The 17862-nt window shown below is 45.0% G+C and overlaps 1 long non-coding RNA gene across 1 annotated transcript in view; it reads right to left on the bottom strand.

Moving 5' to 3' along the window:
* Positions 1 to 11055, bottom strand: part of LOC308472270 — a 69112-nt gene extending 58057 nt beyond the window's left edge. Inside the window, exons 1-2 of the long non-coding RNA XR_013983393.1 lie at positions 10616 to 11055; positions 7822 to 8065 (exon numbers count right to left, since the gene is read on the bottom strand). This is a non-coding gene — a long non-coding RNA (uncharacterized lncRNA). The remainder of the gene's footprint in view (positions 1 to 7821; positions 8066 to 10615) is intronic.
* Positions 11056 to 17862: the final 6807 nt, after the last annotated feature.

The following is a 17862-nucleotide window of genomic DNA, read 5'->3' as shown; positions in this document are numbered from 1 at the left end:
GATAGAAGTGGCGCTAGAGCTGCCAAACGGACACCCTCTAAAGATAAAGGCGCTGTTGGACTCAGGCAGCTACTGCAATTTCATGAGCAAAGAGTTTGCAGCTGAACACCAGATACAGACGATCCCTTTAAGCAACCCCCTGCAGGTGACCACGATCGATGGCAGGGAGCTGTTGGGAGGAGAAGTCAGCTTGCAGACCGTCCCAATGATAACGAAGGTGGCAAGGCACACCGAACTGATAGCGTTTAATGTGGCCACCTTGGGAGGAGCTCCCATTATATTGGGGATGAGCTGGCTAGCGTTACATGATCCGCTGGTGGGCTGGCATCAGAGAGTGGTTTCTTTTGGTTCAGCACATTGCTTAGAACACTGCAAAGAGGGAAAGGGTTTGGCAGGGGCCCAAGCCACCCTAGCAGGGACTGAAGTAACGGAGAAAGTGAAGGTACCACGACAATACGCAGATCTCCGCGACGTCTTCAGCGAAAGGGAAGCTGACCAACTACCCCCGCATAGACCCTTTGACTGTCAAATCAATTTACTCCCTGGGGCACAGCTCCCTGTAGGCAAGCTGTACGCCATGTCAGACAGAGAGATGCAGGAGCTAAGGGAATTCATTGACAAGAACCTGAAGAGAGGGTTCATCAGAGAGTCCAGGGCGGTGGGGGGCAGCCCAGTGTTTTTTGTGGATAAAAAAAACACGGACAAGCCGAGGCTTGTGTGTGACTTCAGGTCCTTGAACGCAGTGTCAGAACCAGTGGCCTTCCCTATGCCCAGGATTGACGACATTTTGACAAGGGTCAGGAAGGGAAAGATTTTTACTAAACTGGACCTAAGGGGGGCGTACAACCTGATACGAATAAGGAAGGGGGATGAATGGAAAACCACCATGTTCACCCCTTTGGGGGCATTTGAATATTTAGTTATGCCCTTCGGCCTACAAGCAGGCTCCGCGTGCTTTCAATCGTTTATGAACCACGTCCTGGGGCCTTTGCTTTACAAGAATTGTGTGGCCTTCTTAGACGACGTGTTGGTGTATTCTGAGAATGAGGAGCAGCACGTGAGAGACGTCAGAGAAGTGTTGAGCAGGCTGCAAGCCAACCAGCTGTGGGTGAAACTGGAGAAGTGTCAGTTTCATACCAAGGAGGTGGAATTCCTGGGGTATCGCCTGTCAGACAAGGGATTGGCCATGGATCCCGGCAAGGTCCAGGCGGTGCTGGAATGGAAAACACCCAAAACAAGGAAGGATGTGCAGAGGTTCCTAGGATTTGGGAACTTCTATCGTAAGTTCATCCGAAACTTTGCCCACCTGACGGCGCCCATTACGGACTGTCTCAGCAGTAAGAAGAAGTTCGTTTGGACTGAGGAGGCGGAGCGAGCATTTGAGGAACTAAAAAGGGCCTTCGCCTCGGAACAACAACTCCTGCATGTGGATTTACAAAAACCGATGAGAGTGGAAACTGACGCATCAGACAGAGCGATTGGGGCGGTGCTTCTGCAGCCAGGGAAGGAGGAGTCAGAGTGGAGACCGTGTGCTTTTTTTTCGCGAAAGCTGAACAAATCCGAGAGGAACTACACGGTGTATGACCGAGAACTACTAGCCATTCATGAGGCGTTCCGGAGATGGAGGCACCTGCTAATTGGCGCACAACATAAGGTGCAAGTGTGCACTGACCACAAGAACCTAGAGTATTGGAGGACGGCACGAGTGCTCAACCAACGGCAAGTGAGATGGGCCCAGGAGTTCTCCAAATTTAACTTTGAGATTTGTTACGTGCCAGGCCCAGAGAACATTAGGGCGGACGCTCTCTCACGCAAACCTGAATATTTGGAGGGGGAGGGAGCACCCGAAGAGAGACATGTCATTCCAGAGGACCGCTGGGTGTGTGGGGCGGCATTGGTGGGACAAAGAGAACTGGTAGAGGAAACAGAGAATGATGAATACGCCCAGAATAAGCTCAGAGGTCTTAGGGGTGAGGGAGAGGAACCAGGGGGTTTCGAGGAAAGAAATGGAGCTTTGTATTACAAAGGGGCACTGTATATCCCTGAAGGAGACTTAAGGGGGAGGGTACTCAAGCAGTTGCACGACAGCCCCACGGCGGGGCATTTTGGACAACACAAAACCATGTGGTTGGTCACCAGGGAATTTTGGTGGCCTAAGGTGAGGGAAGATGTACGGGAGTATGTAAGAGGGTGCGAGCAATGCCAGCGAGCCAAAGGGGAGAGGCGGGCGCCGGCGGGGCTATTAGAACCCTTACCAACCCCAGAACGACCTTGGGAGGCAGTGTCGATAGATTTTATGACTGATCTGCCGAAGTCCAAGGGGAAAACAGCCATCATGGTGGTGGTAGACCTACTAACAAAGATGTGCCACTTTGTAGCCTGCTCGCATGCAGTCACGGCGGAAGAGACAGCGAAGTTATTTGTAGAACACATTTTTAGGTTGCACGGGGTGCCATTGAGGGTGGTCTCAGACCGAGGAAAACAATTTACTTCCAGGTTCTGGAGGAAGCTCATGAGCTTACTGCAGGTGGAGGTCAACTTTTCGACTGCCCGGCACCCTGAAACCAACGGGCAGGCGGAAAGAGCAAACGGGGTCCTCCAGCAATACCTGAGGTGTTATGTCAATGACAGAGAGAATGACTGGGTAGAAAAGTTGGCGCTGGCGGAATTTGCCTACAACAATGCCGAGAATGTGTCCACAGGGATGAGCCCCTTCTTGGCTAATTATGGGTGTCATCCCAGGGCTTTCCCAGGGGGAGAAGGGGAGAGATGGAGCGTCCCGGCAGCCGAGCATTTTGTAGAAGAAATGGAAGCAATCCATCGTCAGCTCCAACTCAACTTAGAAAGGGCGAAGGAAGAATACAAGAGGCAGGCAGACAAGAACCGAAGGGAAGGTGAAACCATAAGGGTGGGAGATAGGGTGTGGCTGTCAACCCAAGGGTTGCCGTTCAAAGGAGGTTGTAAGAAATTAAGACCCAGGAGATCGGGTCCCTTTGAGGTCATTCAACAGGTCAACCCAGTGGCTTTCAGGCTCCGGTTACCCAACCACATGAAACTGCACCCAGTATTTCACAGGTCGTTACTGTCACCGTATGAGGGGGGACGAGAAGGGATGGCCACTCGGGGACCGGTCATAGAAGAAAGAGAATGCAGCAGCCATGTGGCAGAAATCCTCGACGCCAGGTGGAAGGGGGATCAGGTGGAGTATTTGGTAGCGTGGGAAGGAGAACCGGAGTCAGAAAACACTTGGGTAATGGCAGAAGATATCAATGACGAGGTATTGATAGAAACGTTCCATCAAAGGTTCCCAAGGAAACCTCAGCCTGTGGAGAGGTTCCGGAGGGAATACTTTGGGACCACCGATGAGGAGGAGGAGTTGGAAGGATTCCCGGACTCGGAAGGGGAAGGGGAGATGGACTCTGAGGAGGAGGAGTACTTCGAGACCAGGAACCGCAACAGGTGGAGAGAAGTGTTCGAGACATCGGAAGATGAAGGAAGTTCATTCCGGGGTTTTGCCTCCTCACCGCCCGTAGAGGAGGGGGCGAGAGGGGGTGAAGGGGGCCCTGGAGGGGAGGTGGATGTCAGGGAACTGCCATCGGAAGGAAGGGAGGTGAAAGGGCTCACACAGGTTGAGAGAGACTCAGCAGCTGAAGAGGGAACCAGTAGGGGGAGAGGAGCTAAGCTGGGGGAAAGTGAGCTGGAGGGATGGCTCAGAGACACTTCCAGCGAAAACAGTGGGGAGGTTTCAGGACCTCCTGTAGGGACACCCACTCCTCGCCGGAAACTGTCACGCAGAGAGTCCAGAAGACGTGTTTCCGTTAAGGAGCTTTTATGTTGGAAGCGATTCCGAAAGCAACCACTGTCGGAATCTGCTAGTGACTAGAGGAGCCATGTCTGAGGGGCTCCGTCACAGACAGAGGTTTGTGGACTTGAACAAACTCTGAGGGGATACGATTTTACGCACAAGCAGCTCATCATCCCATCACAATACCAAAATGACAACAATGTTATCATTACATTGGTTAATTGGGTTAAACAGAGAAAACAAAGGGTTAACAAATTTGAATGTGCATGGAACCTGCTTAATAATTTTTTGAATAAAAATCAGGTGATGGTAGGACATAACCCTTTCCCCAATTTTATGAGGGTGTTACTAACTATTTGCTAATCACTGATTGGCTGACTTGCATAAGCTCTTCTGACCATGATTTTGATTTTGTGTTTCTTATAACACATGTCAGATAGATTTTCTTAGTTTTATTTGTTTTATGGGGCTTTTTATTTATCAGCTTCCTTATCCATGTGATTGGTAGATCCAATATTGTACAAATACTGATACTTGACCTATCCAATAAGAAAGTTAGTATTTATTAAATAGACTTCTTACTTTCTTTTTTAACTTTATATACATTTCTCTCTCTCTCTCTCTCTCTCTCTCTCTCTCTCTGTGTGTGTGTGTGTGTGTGTGTGTCTGGTTGGTTGGCTTAATTTCCCTCCCTGTTGTAATATTCTGTTACCATGTAGAGCACATTTTGATATTTCTTATAAATTAAAACAGACAACCCATAGCTGTCCTCTCATGTAGCTGTAGGGGAAGGGCATTCCACAAACAGCAGGCCACCACAGAGAAGGTCCTGCCCTATATCATTTGCCTAACAGTGGAATGTGAAGAAGTGCCCCCTCTGCTGCTTTTAAAGGATGGACAGGCTGATATAGGGAGAGGTGCTGCTTCAGGCATCCAGATACCAGCCAGCAGCTTGAACTGGGATCAGAAGACAATAGGAAGCCAATGCAGTTGTGATCCCTCTTGGCTGTACCAGTCAAATTCTGGCAGCCACATTCTGCGCAAATTGGTGCTTTCAAGTCATCTTCAGGAGAAGCCCCATATATAAGGCATTACAACAATCTTAACAGGATCGTACCAGAGCACAGGGAACTGTGGCCAAGCAATCCTTATCCAAGAATGGTTGCAGCTGTCAAATCACCCCAAGGCACTCCTCACCACCGAGAACACCTAGACCTCAAGCAACAGTGCTGAATCCAAACATCAGCTCAGTACCTGCATAGATTCATGTGACTCAGATGCAAACAAGAAATAGAGATGGGAGTTATCAGCATATGGATGTCACCTCATTCCTAAATCCTCTGAGAATCTCAGCCAGCAGCTTCATGTAGATCAGGAATAGGGAACTTATAACCCTACCAATATCTTATTGGACTTCCATCTCCTATCAGCCCAGCCAGCATGGCCAATGGTCAGAGTGATGGGAGCAACAGCTTGAAGGCCCACAGGTTCCCCACCTCTGATATGGATGTTCAAGTGCATGGGGGACAAGACTGAACCTTGCACAGGTGCCATGGAGCTGAGCAGAAGCTCCACCACCTCCCTGCCATTTCTGAAACCAGCTGTGTAGGTAGGATGGAACCATTTTATCACTGTGCCTCCAGCTCCCACCTCAATGAGCTGGTCCAGCAAGATATCTGGTCGATGGTATCAAAAGCCACTGAGAGATCCAGTATGGTTTTGAACAACCCTCAAGCATTCTCTTCACTTCTCTTTCAACTTCTTTCCAAGGCAACTACAAAGAGATTACTTTATTTTATTTTATTGCTTTAGTATAGCTGTTCTTGCAGACATCCCCCAGAAGGTAACCTTGGGCAGGAAGAGTGCTTCTGATATCACTTTCTTGCCAACGATCCTCCTATTTTTCTTTCCTTTTACTAAAGGAAAAGTATCGGTAAAACTGCTGTAATGTCACATTCCTGAGATACATTCTTATAACAGTGTGATGAAGCAGACAGTATAAGTTATGTGATGAAATGAACAGCATGGTTATCACCCTTCAAGTTTCTGATTCTGTGCAAATACATACATATTGCAATGGAGTTAAGTGACTTGAGTTATTAACGCCAGAATATTAGACAGCATTTGTTTGAGCAGTTACACTGATTCCCTGCTTCCAACATAAAAGGGTGAAGTTGCATTTAGGTGGGTAGATGCCAAGGGGGGTTCATGGGCACTCTAACCAAGGATCATTTCTTCCAGCTTGATAAAAACCTTTCATATGGTCCTCCCTTCCCCCGCAAAAAGACATTTTCTGTTTTGACAAATAAGAGGGTTGATTGGTGTCCTTTAGCTGGCTTTGCTGGCTGCCTGTTTTCTGTATTTATAGGCAGACACAGCGTATGACATATTTGTATTTTAATTATAGATATGTGACAAATGCCCTTTAATTAGATGCTGTTCTCTGTCCCTGGGATCTAATGTCAGTTCTTCTATGCACTTTGGAGGCAGGAGTTCTAAGCCTAACTCATTCATTCCGTTATGTGAATCCTATCAGCTGTAGTGGCTCCCATTATCCCTGGGATCTCAATGTCCCCTCTTCTTTTAGAGGGGCCAAGCCAGCAGCAGCTTGCTGTCCAGTTTGGATTGGCTCCAGCAAATCTCAGAACATCTTCAAACCCACACAGATGCAGCTTTTTCATGAGCATCCTCAAGTGTAATCTACCACCTAGGCTGCAATTCTATGCATACTAACCTGGAATTAAGTCCCATTGCACTCAGTGGAGCTAACTATTATCCAGAAGAGTGAAAGATAAATTTGCTTTAACCATTTAGTACATAACCTCTAGCTTCTTTTAGTATGCCATTACGTTCCAAACAATATTTAAAAATATATATACCCACCCACCCACACAAAAAAACCTGTTTTGGGGGATGGCAATGCAGGCCTCAAAGAGACTCACAGACTATTTAAAGTGAAATATCCAAAGCTGTCAACTCCTATGAAGAGCCTCATGATTTTATGACAAGTCTCATGATTGCTAGGGCTTCTTAAAGCCTACACTACAGTACAGGACTCATAAATCAAAGTCTCTCTCATATATATATATATATATATATATATATGCAACCCTTTAACAAATACATTTAGCCTTAAGTGCTGAGGAGAAAAAGCCTATAATCAAGCTTGCCACCTTAATGGTTCTGGAACCAAACAACAAAAAGAAATCTAAAGAGTAACATGCCAGATTACACTGAAAATACCTATTTATAGCTTGTGAAAAGGGTTTCCAGATTTCCTGAGGCTCAGACCCTGAGATTTTGGATTGAAGGGGGCAGTCAGCAACCCCTCTAGCACATGGATGGGAACCCAAAGGCCGAATCTGTGGCCGGGTAGTTCTCTGCCCCACCAGCCATGCCCACCTGTCACTCACCTGATGTCCTATTGCATCAGGTGTGGAATGGCCACAGCACTGGAACACCCAGAAGCCTTAGGATGCATTTCATACTGCTTAAATTTAATGCCAAATGTAAACCGTGCAGCTTTGGGCTGGAGCCTGATCCACTTGGGAGCTCCCAAACGGGTCTGGCAGTAGGGAAGGGGTTATGAAAGGGAATAGAGGTGGATGGAGCAAATAACAAAAGCTCTCAAGTCAGGCATAATGTCTCCAGACCCTTTAACTCTGCCCCACTCCCCAACCTGAGATCCTGAGAAGCAGCCGCAGAAACTTCAAGTCAAGCTATGAGATCTGGCAACCCTTTTTGTTTATGTATGTTTGTTTATTCCGACATTTTCATGCTGCTCCAAAAGCCAGTTCCTTACATAAGCTAAATTATAAAATCAACAGCCGAAAGATAAAACACTATAGCTTAACATCAATTACTGTATAGGAAAAGCAAACAGAGCAGCTGAAAAGAAATACTCAGTTGGGATCAGACAAGAAAAAATGTTTTAAAAGAACTGCTTCCACAATGTTTCTGAAAGTTGAGAGGAAAGATGGAGGATGGGCCTTCCGACAAGAGAGAGCTCGACCTACCTTGGTGCCACTAGAGAAGAGGTGCTGTCCTGCCTCAGTCTCGCTCCATCAATCTTACCTCAGGTGCTAGTAGGCTGTGTCACAGAGAAAGCAGACTGTTGCATTAGGAGTGGGGAAGCTGTGGTTCTCCAGATGTTTCTGGACAGATGTTTCCCTTGTCCCTGACCATTTGCCATGCTGGCTGGGGCTGATGGGAGTTGGAGTCCAACAACATTTGCAGGGCTGCAGGTCAAACAACACTCATCTGTAGGGCGGGAAGGGGACACTTTTCATTCATTTGTTTTATAACACCTATAATCCATGCAATATTTAAAAATTTAAAAGCAGTGTAGAAAAAGATAAAGCCATACAGTGGTTATAAAATCACAGCAATACAGTTCCCCATCTCTATGGTGACCAAGCACATACACCAACCATTATCAGTGATCAGGGGGAATGTTTGAGGGTGAACTGCAAGATCTTCATCATACTCCAAAAGCACCCAGGCCTTTTTTCTAAAAGGACACTATGGTATCACCAAGAGAGCCTTTTATGTTTTCATGATGGTGGCAGCTCCTTTTATATACCATACTTTCTAAGACTGTCTACTTTGGAAAAGTGTATTTTCCTTTATTCCTTATTTTCAAGCAGACTTTGACTGGACAGCCCTTCAAACAGAGGATGCCTTCAGATATCTTCTGACAGGCCTTCCTCTGATAGATGCCTTCAGACTATCCTCTGACAGCCCATCAAATACAGGACCGTCCTCTGTAAAGTAGGACCCCTGACTACTATAAACATTTCCTAAAGGGAAATTGTTATGCTGGAGTGAGCAGGGGGAGAGGAGATAAAAAGAATAAGGGAAGGTGAGGAAGGGGGCAGTCAAGTCAATTGGCAACCTTGGGTGACTCTTGGAATTAGCTTCCCTGAGAGCCACTGTCAGCCACTAAGGCCACAGTCCCTTCACTTCAGCCATTGTTTTTTTTTCTGACTCCTGATGTTTAGGAAAAGACACCATAGACAAGATGAAGAGCTGCCCCAGCCCCACTTTTCATTATAAGTCTCAAAGTGGCTTATAGAAAAAAATAAAACACACAATATACAGAATGTAAAATGTAAATCGCATCAGAAAACAGAAACGTTAGAACAACATTCATACTGCAAAGGCCTACTGAAATAAAACCATTTTAACCCGGTGTCTGAAACTGAGAAGTGACAGTGCCTGCTTGATTTCTAATGGGAGTTCCATAGAGTCGAGTCTGCTTCATTGAAGGCATAACTTCTACTAGACCTGAGTGATGTTTCTGGTCTATGGGGGACCATTAATAATATTCCCCTATATGGTCTCAGTGCTTGACGTGAGACAAATGGGGTACGGTGCTCCTTAAGGTATCCTGGGCCTAAGTTGTCCAGGGCTTTGTACACCAGCACAAAATTGCTAGGAGACCCTTATTTCCTTCATAAATTTCCAGAGTTCCCTTAGAAAAGGGATTGACTGTAGCTCTGTGAGAGGAAGCGGGAGTCTTCTATAAACTCGAAGTAACCTAAACAAACTACAGTTCCCAGGATTCTTTGTGAGAAGCCATAACTGTCTAAAATGGTATAATACTGCTTCAGATGTATAGCGCAGATGGGGCCTGACTGTTGCGGGACAGAAAATGGAAAACTAAGAAAGGATGGGGGAATGAAATGGAGTTTCCTGAAGGACAGCATGGCTGACTAAACACTGAAGAGAAGCACTACCCACTGCAACATTTTGTTGTAGGTCCCTATTTCATGGATCTGACAAATTAGGCTCCGGTATATTAAAATTTTATGGCACAATAAATGTAATGTACCACAGGTCTCTCAACTGAAAATGTATTCGGTTGCATCCAACAAAATCACTGTGCACGCAGAACAACAACTGTGAGTGCCAAAGACCTTCACCCTGCTCTCCTCCTCCTGTGCTCCCTCGTAAATCTGCTCTGGGGGTTCTCCCAGTCCTCCAGAGCGGATCTAGGGGAGGTGCAGGGTGTTTGTGGAGGGTGGAGAGACAGGGAGACTCTACTGAACGGGTGAAAGTTTGTTCCACAAGTGCAATAATTTAGTTGGGTGCAACTCTTAGTATTTTGAGAGTCAGCAAAAATGCAAAGTATAAAAATATGCCTCAGCGAGTAAACAAGCTTTGAGTATTGTTAAAATTATTTTGACATTAACGTTTTTGGGCATTTCTCATGCGTCTTGCCTTGTTCATGTGACCCCACTGTGAACCCCACTGAACGCTGAACGTGAAACGAGGCTGCAAGTTCTGAGCCCGCTTCACCTGGGTGTAAGCCTCATTGAGTAGGCCTCACTTCTGAGTAAACAGGCACAGGCTTGTGCTGCGAGTGTACCTATTTTCCTCTCAGGCACAGGGTATATATATATTGCTGTGTAGGCAGCAGGCCCCCTTAGTCGCGTCTCCCTTCCCTTCCCCATGCACTTGACAGGAAGAGCAAGATCGCACTTAACAATCGGCAGTTGTGTGGGAATGTTTTGACAATAAAACTCCTGCTCCGTTTCAGGCTTCTGCGTAGGCTGCAAGCTTTGTTTGAAACTAGTCTGTTGTTGTTGTTTCCCCCCACCCCCACCCTGCTCCTATATCCAGAATGAGTTTCTACCCAGAGCTTAGGACCAAGTAACAATAGTTCAAAACAAAAGCATATGTAAAAAAATTACTTTTGAGAGAGTACAAAATAGATACTCGAACAAAAACAAAAACACAAACACCTGTATGTCCCTGGGAGCTTATTTATTTGTTATTTAATTTATTACATCTATATGTAACCATTACCTTTATGAAGCTGCAGGTCGTGTACGGGGCTCTCCCCTCTCCATTTTATCCTCACAACAACCATGCGAGGTAGGTTTGGTTAGCCTGGGAGATTTTGAGTGGCCCCAGGTCCCCCAGAGAGCTTGGACTATAATATAGCTCTGTGAGGCTGCATCTGCCCCGCATGCAGGAGATCCTAGGTTTGATCCCTAGGATCTTCAAATAGGGCCAGGAAACACTCCTGGCTAAAATCCTGGAGACCTGCTGCCAGTCAGTGTGGGCAAAACTGACCTAGATGGACCAATGGTCCAGCTCAGTGTACGGGAACTTCCTGTGTCATCCTGGCTGGGAACAATGTGGGAACACCTTACCACATGCAGCCACCAACTGTCCTTTGGGAAAGACCCTTCCCCAAAATAATTCTGGGGACTGTAGTTTGTTAAGGGCGCTGAGAGTTGTTAGGAGGTCCCTATTCCTCTCACAGAACTACACTTCTCAAGTTCCCTGTGAAGAGGGATTGACTGTTCAAACAACTCCGAGAATTGTAGTTCTGTGTGGAGAATAGGAGAAAGTTGTGAAAGAACAACTTTCAGCACCCTTAACAAACTACAGCTCCCAGCATTCTTTGGGAAAGACTGTTTAAAGTGGTATGACACTGTTTTAAATGTACAGAGCAGTTGGGGCCTAAGTTGATAGTGTTTATTGGTGTTTTTTTAAAAAAAATAAAAAACCCTACTTTAATGCTACTTGCAAGCTGCTTTGAAAAGATTTGTGTCCTGAAAGGTATGGTATTGATAAGAGAAATCCATAATTTAATATGAGTATCAGAAAAACAAGAATCTGCATACATTGCAATTATTTTTCTTAACATTTAGGCAGAATTTTAAAACATTCCCATTCAACAAAGGCATTTGATGGTTAAAATATGTTTTGAGCAACCTTGAAATTATGAGGATATTTATTTGTTCCTAATAATATTTTAATCACTTTGCATTGTGTTTATTGTTTACCACCCTGGGTTCTTTTTTGGAGGAAGGGTGGGGTAAAAATCTAATGCAATATTAAAAATTGAATAAATAAAGTTGGAATAGGAGGCACATGGTCTTTTAAAAATCACATCTACACATCTCTGGAGGTGGGTAATAGCATTTCATGCATTATGCCTTTTCTGCACTCATCTGTGAATGAGGTGACTTTAGATTTTCGCAAGCAAGAAACCTGTGTGAGGCCTCCCTGGACAAGAGTAATTTCTTGGCCCTAAAGGGAGCGTGCCATTTGCTCACTTCTGTAACTCTTATTCCACTATCCATCTTAGGCTTCTGAAAATCAGTGAGAAGGCACAGTGTAGAGCAGTGCTTCTCAAACTATCTGATGTGGTGGGCTGGCAACCCCATCCCCAATGTGCCAGAGACCAGTACCATACTTGGCCCCTGAAGCATCCCACCCAACCTAGGCTGTGGTGGAGTCACAAGGAGCCCGCAGCTGATGGCTTGTGGGCTGGCAACAATCCATGGACCACCTGTCCAAATGCCCGTAGTTTAGATCATTGTGCAAGGTGCAAGGTTTGGCTCAGAATGCAGTTGCTTTTCTAACATGCATAGACCCCAGACAACTGTCCCAGTTACCTTATCTTGCTACTGATCTTGCCTATACAAAACCTATGTGTAGATTGTCACAGGTGGTATTCACAAACATACGTACTTCACTGCATATTTGTGCCAAAAAGACACATGCAATGTTCTTCTTGGAGTGTGCATATTATTTCCTTCTTGGAAGTATTTTTCATGTTGGAAAAGCACATTGTACAACCTTAAAATGCCGTGTGTGAAGGTGCCCTTAGCTGCAATTTATGATGTATCTGTTTGAACTTAGTTCTATGCTTGGATTGTGCATGTTGATGCTAAACTACACTTGGCTATAGTTTTTCCAAAACAAAGGTATAATGCCACATGGGAGCATTTTCTGCTGGCATGACATCCGGGACCATACTGACAGTGCAGTCCACAATGTGCTATTGTTGCTGTCTTTGGGGTAGACAGTCAAAGGTAGGCTGGAAGTTGTGTCTGTGATTCTGGAATGTAATACTTTAAGTGGAGCCATATATGGACTATGAAGGGTAATTGGAAGCATTGCAATGATGATGGAATCTGATATCATTGGCACTCTCAGCTGATGGGAATTAAGACAAAAATGAGAGGTTGCAAAGAGAGCTGCACCTAGGTTAAGTAAAGCTACCACATCATTTCCTTTTGCTTTTCACAAACCAAGGGTGCACCTTGTTTCAAAGCATTTCATGACACACTTGTGCACACATATTGGTGGGTTTTGTTTTTTTAACAAGTATTGACTACTTGTTAAATCTACCCAGGCGCTTAATTTTGCAAGCAACCTGAATATACTTTCTGGGAAGAGGGGATAATTTGTGTGTGTGCATCTTGAAATAAAACCTGGTGATGGTCTCAAACTTTTGTTCTCCATGTGCTGATCACCACTTACAAGAGTTGAGTTTGTGTGTGTGGTTGACATTCTGATCTAGGTTTTTCTCATATAAATCTGTTATCTCTCAGTTATTCCATACTTACAGCTTTGTATCCAGTGTTGCTTGGGAATTCCGAGAAACCAGAAAACCTGTGGTTAAAACCAGTACAGTTTTAAAAGTTTCAGTCCACCATCTTGGTTCAAAATGGCATCCAATTGTATCCAAATATAGATGAAAACCTCCTCCTTGATCTCAGGAACTATAACGTGAAAGTTGGTTACAATATCCTAAGAGGTGTCCAAATAGTGAACAAGCAGCATTCCAAAAAGTATAGTAGATGCAAAATATACCCTAACCCCTGTCTGTCATGGGCCAGGAGTCAGCCCTGCCTGCTGAACAGCAGCCTGAAGGGGGAGAAGGAGGACTGACTCCACCTGCACCTGTGTCTTCAAGGACACAGAGGAGGAGGCACTGATGAGAACCAGCTGGCTTCAGCCTTCTTAAGCAAGGATTCCAGCAGCAGGCATATGCTGGTAACAACGCTTGTAGTTCTTGGCCCTACCTTGCTGCTTTCTACTCATCTTCCTCCTTGATCATCAGGTTCCCTGATCCCTGACCACCTGACCACGTGGACTGCTGTTTGCACAACACTAGGACTGGACCTGGCTTTGGATACTGACTCTGCCTCCAGGCAAGTACACCTCAGAGACTCTTCTAGTTGGCTGGTCTCCCACTCCACTGAGCTCTGCATGTTGTTGCTCAGTAACGAGACTATGACGCTGTCCAAAGAAATTTAAATTTGTCTGAGTCCAGTTGTATTGCTGTAGTTAAAATCTCAGAGGGAGGCCCAGGTTCAAATCCATCCACATGAAATCCTCGGCCATGAAACTCACTGAGTGAGCAGTAGGAGTAACACTTTGAATCGTAGAATTGTAGAGTTGGAAGGAACTATGGTGGTCATCTAGTCCAGCCGCCTGCAATGCAAGCATCCTTTGACCAATGTAGGAGTTGAACACACATCGCTTTCTAGACTGTTACTACAACAGCACAGTAGCATAGATTTTTGGTGGAGGGGAGTTGGATAAAATGTTCATCTCTTGCACATCTCAGGCTGCACATGTGTCTGTGTGAAACTTCATTGATCTCCACCAGTTTAGCAGCATAGCTAGCTTGAGCTCTACTATTAGCTCTACAATATTATCTTGGTTTCTACCGCCTCTTCCACACATGCACCTCCGATAATATCTTCCACACAAAGGGTGGTTTTATATTAAAATATGGAACCAGGAACAGAAGTTCCTGCATAGGCACCCTAAAGGGCCTCTTCGCACATAATATATCTTACACGTACACTTAAAACTGTGAAGTGTGAATGTGACAAAATTATGTTTGCAAACAGGTTATATCATAAAGGCATACTCAGCAGGGAGTTGCAATTGGTTGCAGCTCCCTGTTGAGTGTACATTCATTCGGCAAATCTGGATTTGCCTCTGTGTAATGCAAATATTCACCGAGATGCCACAAAAAAAGCATGTAAGAAGCCGTCATCGTCATCCCAGTTCTTAACTATGTTGTTTTTCAATCAACTTTAATTACTGGGCATGCACAATTCTTTTTGACAGCTTCTGTATTCATGCCGTCCTCTCTTTGGTCACTCTCTCCGCATCCCTTGCATGCATCACCATTCATCCTGTTGACCAAGCAGGGGGCCTTCACTTCATCTTTGATTCCTCCCTCTACTATTCTGCCAATGTTCAATCTATGGCTCTTTTGCCTACTGTATAACCATTACACTACACTAGCTCCATGCAGTCTCCTTTTCATACCTTCCCATCTTTAGTGCAAAGGTCTGGATGTGGTTTCTAAGTGTTTAGGAACCCTCTACAAACCTTTGCGCTAACCGCATGAAGGTCTAAAAAGGAATCTGCATGGAGCCAGTGTGGTGTAATGGTTATAGAGCTGGCCTAGGGTTAGCTTGGGCAGTCAACATCTCTTAGCCCAGGCTTCAACCTCGGCCCTCCAGATGTTTTGAGACTACAATTCCCATCATCCCTGACCACTGGTCCTGCTAGCTAGGGATCATGGCAGTTGTTGGCCAAAAACATCTGGAGGGCCAAGGTTGAGGAAGCCTGTCTTAGCCTAACCTACCTTACTGGGTTGTTGTGAGGATGAAATGGGGAGGAGGAGAACCATGTAGACCACCTTGAGATCCTTGGAAAATAAAGATGGTATGTAAATGTAATAAATACAAATGCAAATAAAAGATAAAATGCTGTACAAATATAAATTTTAAAATAAAAAGGTATCTGCATGCCCAGAGAGACCTTGGGGTTGGGTTTGTGTGCACACCCCTGTCTCCATCACTAGTTTTAACCCCACACATGTTCAGGTAAACACCGGAATGGGGCTATAAAAGCTTCCAACTACATTACATTCAGAGTGGACCCATTGAAATTAATGAACATAACTAATTTAGCACTGTTACTCTCAATATGTCTACTCTGAATAGTACTTAGTGATAATCCTTGGTAACCGAATATGAATGTCTCCCTAGTATGTTGAGCAAGGACAAACATTTTAAGCTAGAAATAAGATTGCAGTGGAAAAAGCAAAATGTGAAGCTCTTGTGTTCCCTCTGAGTGTGAATTGCTTGCTGTGTGTGTGTGTGTGTGTGTGTTGGTGGTTGATGGTGGCAGAAATACTGACTGGAACTGCAATGGAGGAGGAAGGGTTAAATCCCCCAGCCCTGTATCTTATCCCATGGTCCTAATCTGGTTGCCCCCGCCTCAAAAAGCCCTATTTGTAAAGGAAAAATCAGTTACACTGCACCAAACCATATTATGAAAATATCTTGTCCAATTTGGGAACAGGCTTTGCAACCGATGGTATGGAATATGAACCTAGGTGCATTATCTTTCAAAGGTCTCAAAATTCATCTCCATCAGCAGGTTCATGGTGGCCAACCTGAGCCCTAGGCCCACACTGCACGACAGCTGTTACACAAACCGCAATAGCAATTTTCTCCTCCTCTTCAACAAATGGAGCTTTCGCTGCCAGTGTGAATTGTATAGTACTGTATTTTGGAATGTTGGGGCATGGGGGGAAATGGGAAGAACAGGGCCAATTGCATGGCTGTGTGGAGCTTTCGGAAGCCTACTCCATGTGCAAGGCTTGGTGTGTTTTTTTAAGATACAGGCATTGATCTGCTTTAATCCAATAAATGTAGTCCAAAGGAGCTACTGTGGGTAGCCAGCAGCAGTGGCAACCAGAAACTAAGGGAAAAGCAGGAGGAACAGCTAAATCCAAGACAAAAATAGGCTTGAAGGAGAAAACAAAATTAATAAAGATTAAAGGCTATATCACACATTTCTCATTCCAGCATTCTGCAAAGAGCAATTGCTCTGCATTTTGTGAGTCTATTTCAGTTTATATGTTTTCCGCTAAAGCCTCAGCTGGCATTTGCAATTTGCACCCTGTTTCTATAGAAGCTCTGTGTTTGGCTATAGTGTTAAGAAGTCGGCCAGATTTCTTCATTGGCTAACAAAATGCTGAAGAAAATCTAAAATAATCAACTCTTTCTCTCCCTCCCTCCCTCCTCTCTCTCTCTCTCTCTCTCTCTCTCTCTCTCTCTCTCTCACACACACACACACACACACACAGAGCCAAGCCCCATCATTGCATTATCAAGTGACTAAAGATCTTCCTCTTCAGTGGAAGAATATGTGACAGAACTGGCAGGATTCCCTGTTTACTCACTTTATAGTGGTCATAACAAGGAACCCATTAAAATTAATAGCTGTGCTTATTTTTAATGCTGTTTTGCTAATTCTGCCTTACTGCAGCACTCCCCTTTTGTCTAAGATAAAAACCAACTTCAGTTTTATAATGCCCATGCAGCAAATAAGAGGAATGGCTCGGTTGTGCTGCCTTAAAATAAATGGGAAGGGTAGAAGTCTCTGGGAATCTTGCAATGAGCATACCATCCTAGCATTGCAGGGGTTATGCTCGTAACCCATATATTGCTGTTATCAAGGGAATGGCACTGGATGTATTCCCACCCCCCTCATTCTAAGTCTTGCCCATTAATGGATTTTTGTGTGTGCCTTTTGTTTTGAGATCACCTGGAGCCACCTTACACACCAGATCAGCAAAGAAGGTCCTAGGCCAAATTTGGCCTTCTGGGGACTGCCATGTAGTTCCCAGTTGTTATCAACCTAACCATAAGGCAAAATATGGGTTTGGATTATAGTGCCATGTCAGGCCAGTGAACTTGGCAGCAGGCCATGGTGGGATACTGGAACTTTGACTTGCCAACTTCCATCTTTTTCTCATCTTGGCCTTCTGGAAAAACACACTGGAGATCAGGAATTTACACGAAAATATTTTTCCCCTTCCTTTTCAGAATTGTTGTAAAACTGGCTAGCCACAGACAGCCAACCACAGCTCTCTCGCACAACATCTCAGTCTCAAATCTATTTTAGCACTAGATGTTTCTGAACTTAATCACTTTCTGTCTGTTGAAGCTACTGATGCCTGTGAGCCTAGAATCCAAGTCACTTAGATCCATATTCTTCACTTTACATATCAGTACCAGTTAAGGATCTGTCCTTTTTATCTCAAAAAGGTGGTGCCATTATGACAACTGTACTTCCCCAGGCAATGACAGACCTTTTGCTTGGCTTCCCAATTAGCTGACACATGTAAGAGCAGCCCTGTTGGATCAAGCCTAGTCCACCTCCCTGTTCTCAAAGTTGGACAGCAGATACCCATGGAAAGCCTGTAAACAGGA

This window comes from Podarcis pityusensis (genome assembly GCF_964106645.2).
Source record: "Podarcis pityusensis genome assembly, chromosome: 2".
Lineage (NCBI taxonomy): Eukaryota > Metazoa > Chordata > Lepidosauria > Squamata > Lacertidae > Podarcis > Podarcis pityusensis.
The sequence above is the reverse complement of the archived record's forward strand: the minus strand, read 5'-3'. Positions and strand labels throughout refer to the sequence as shown.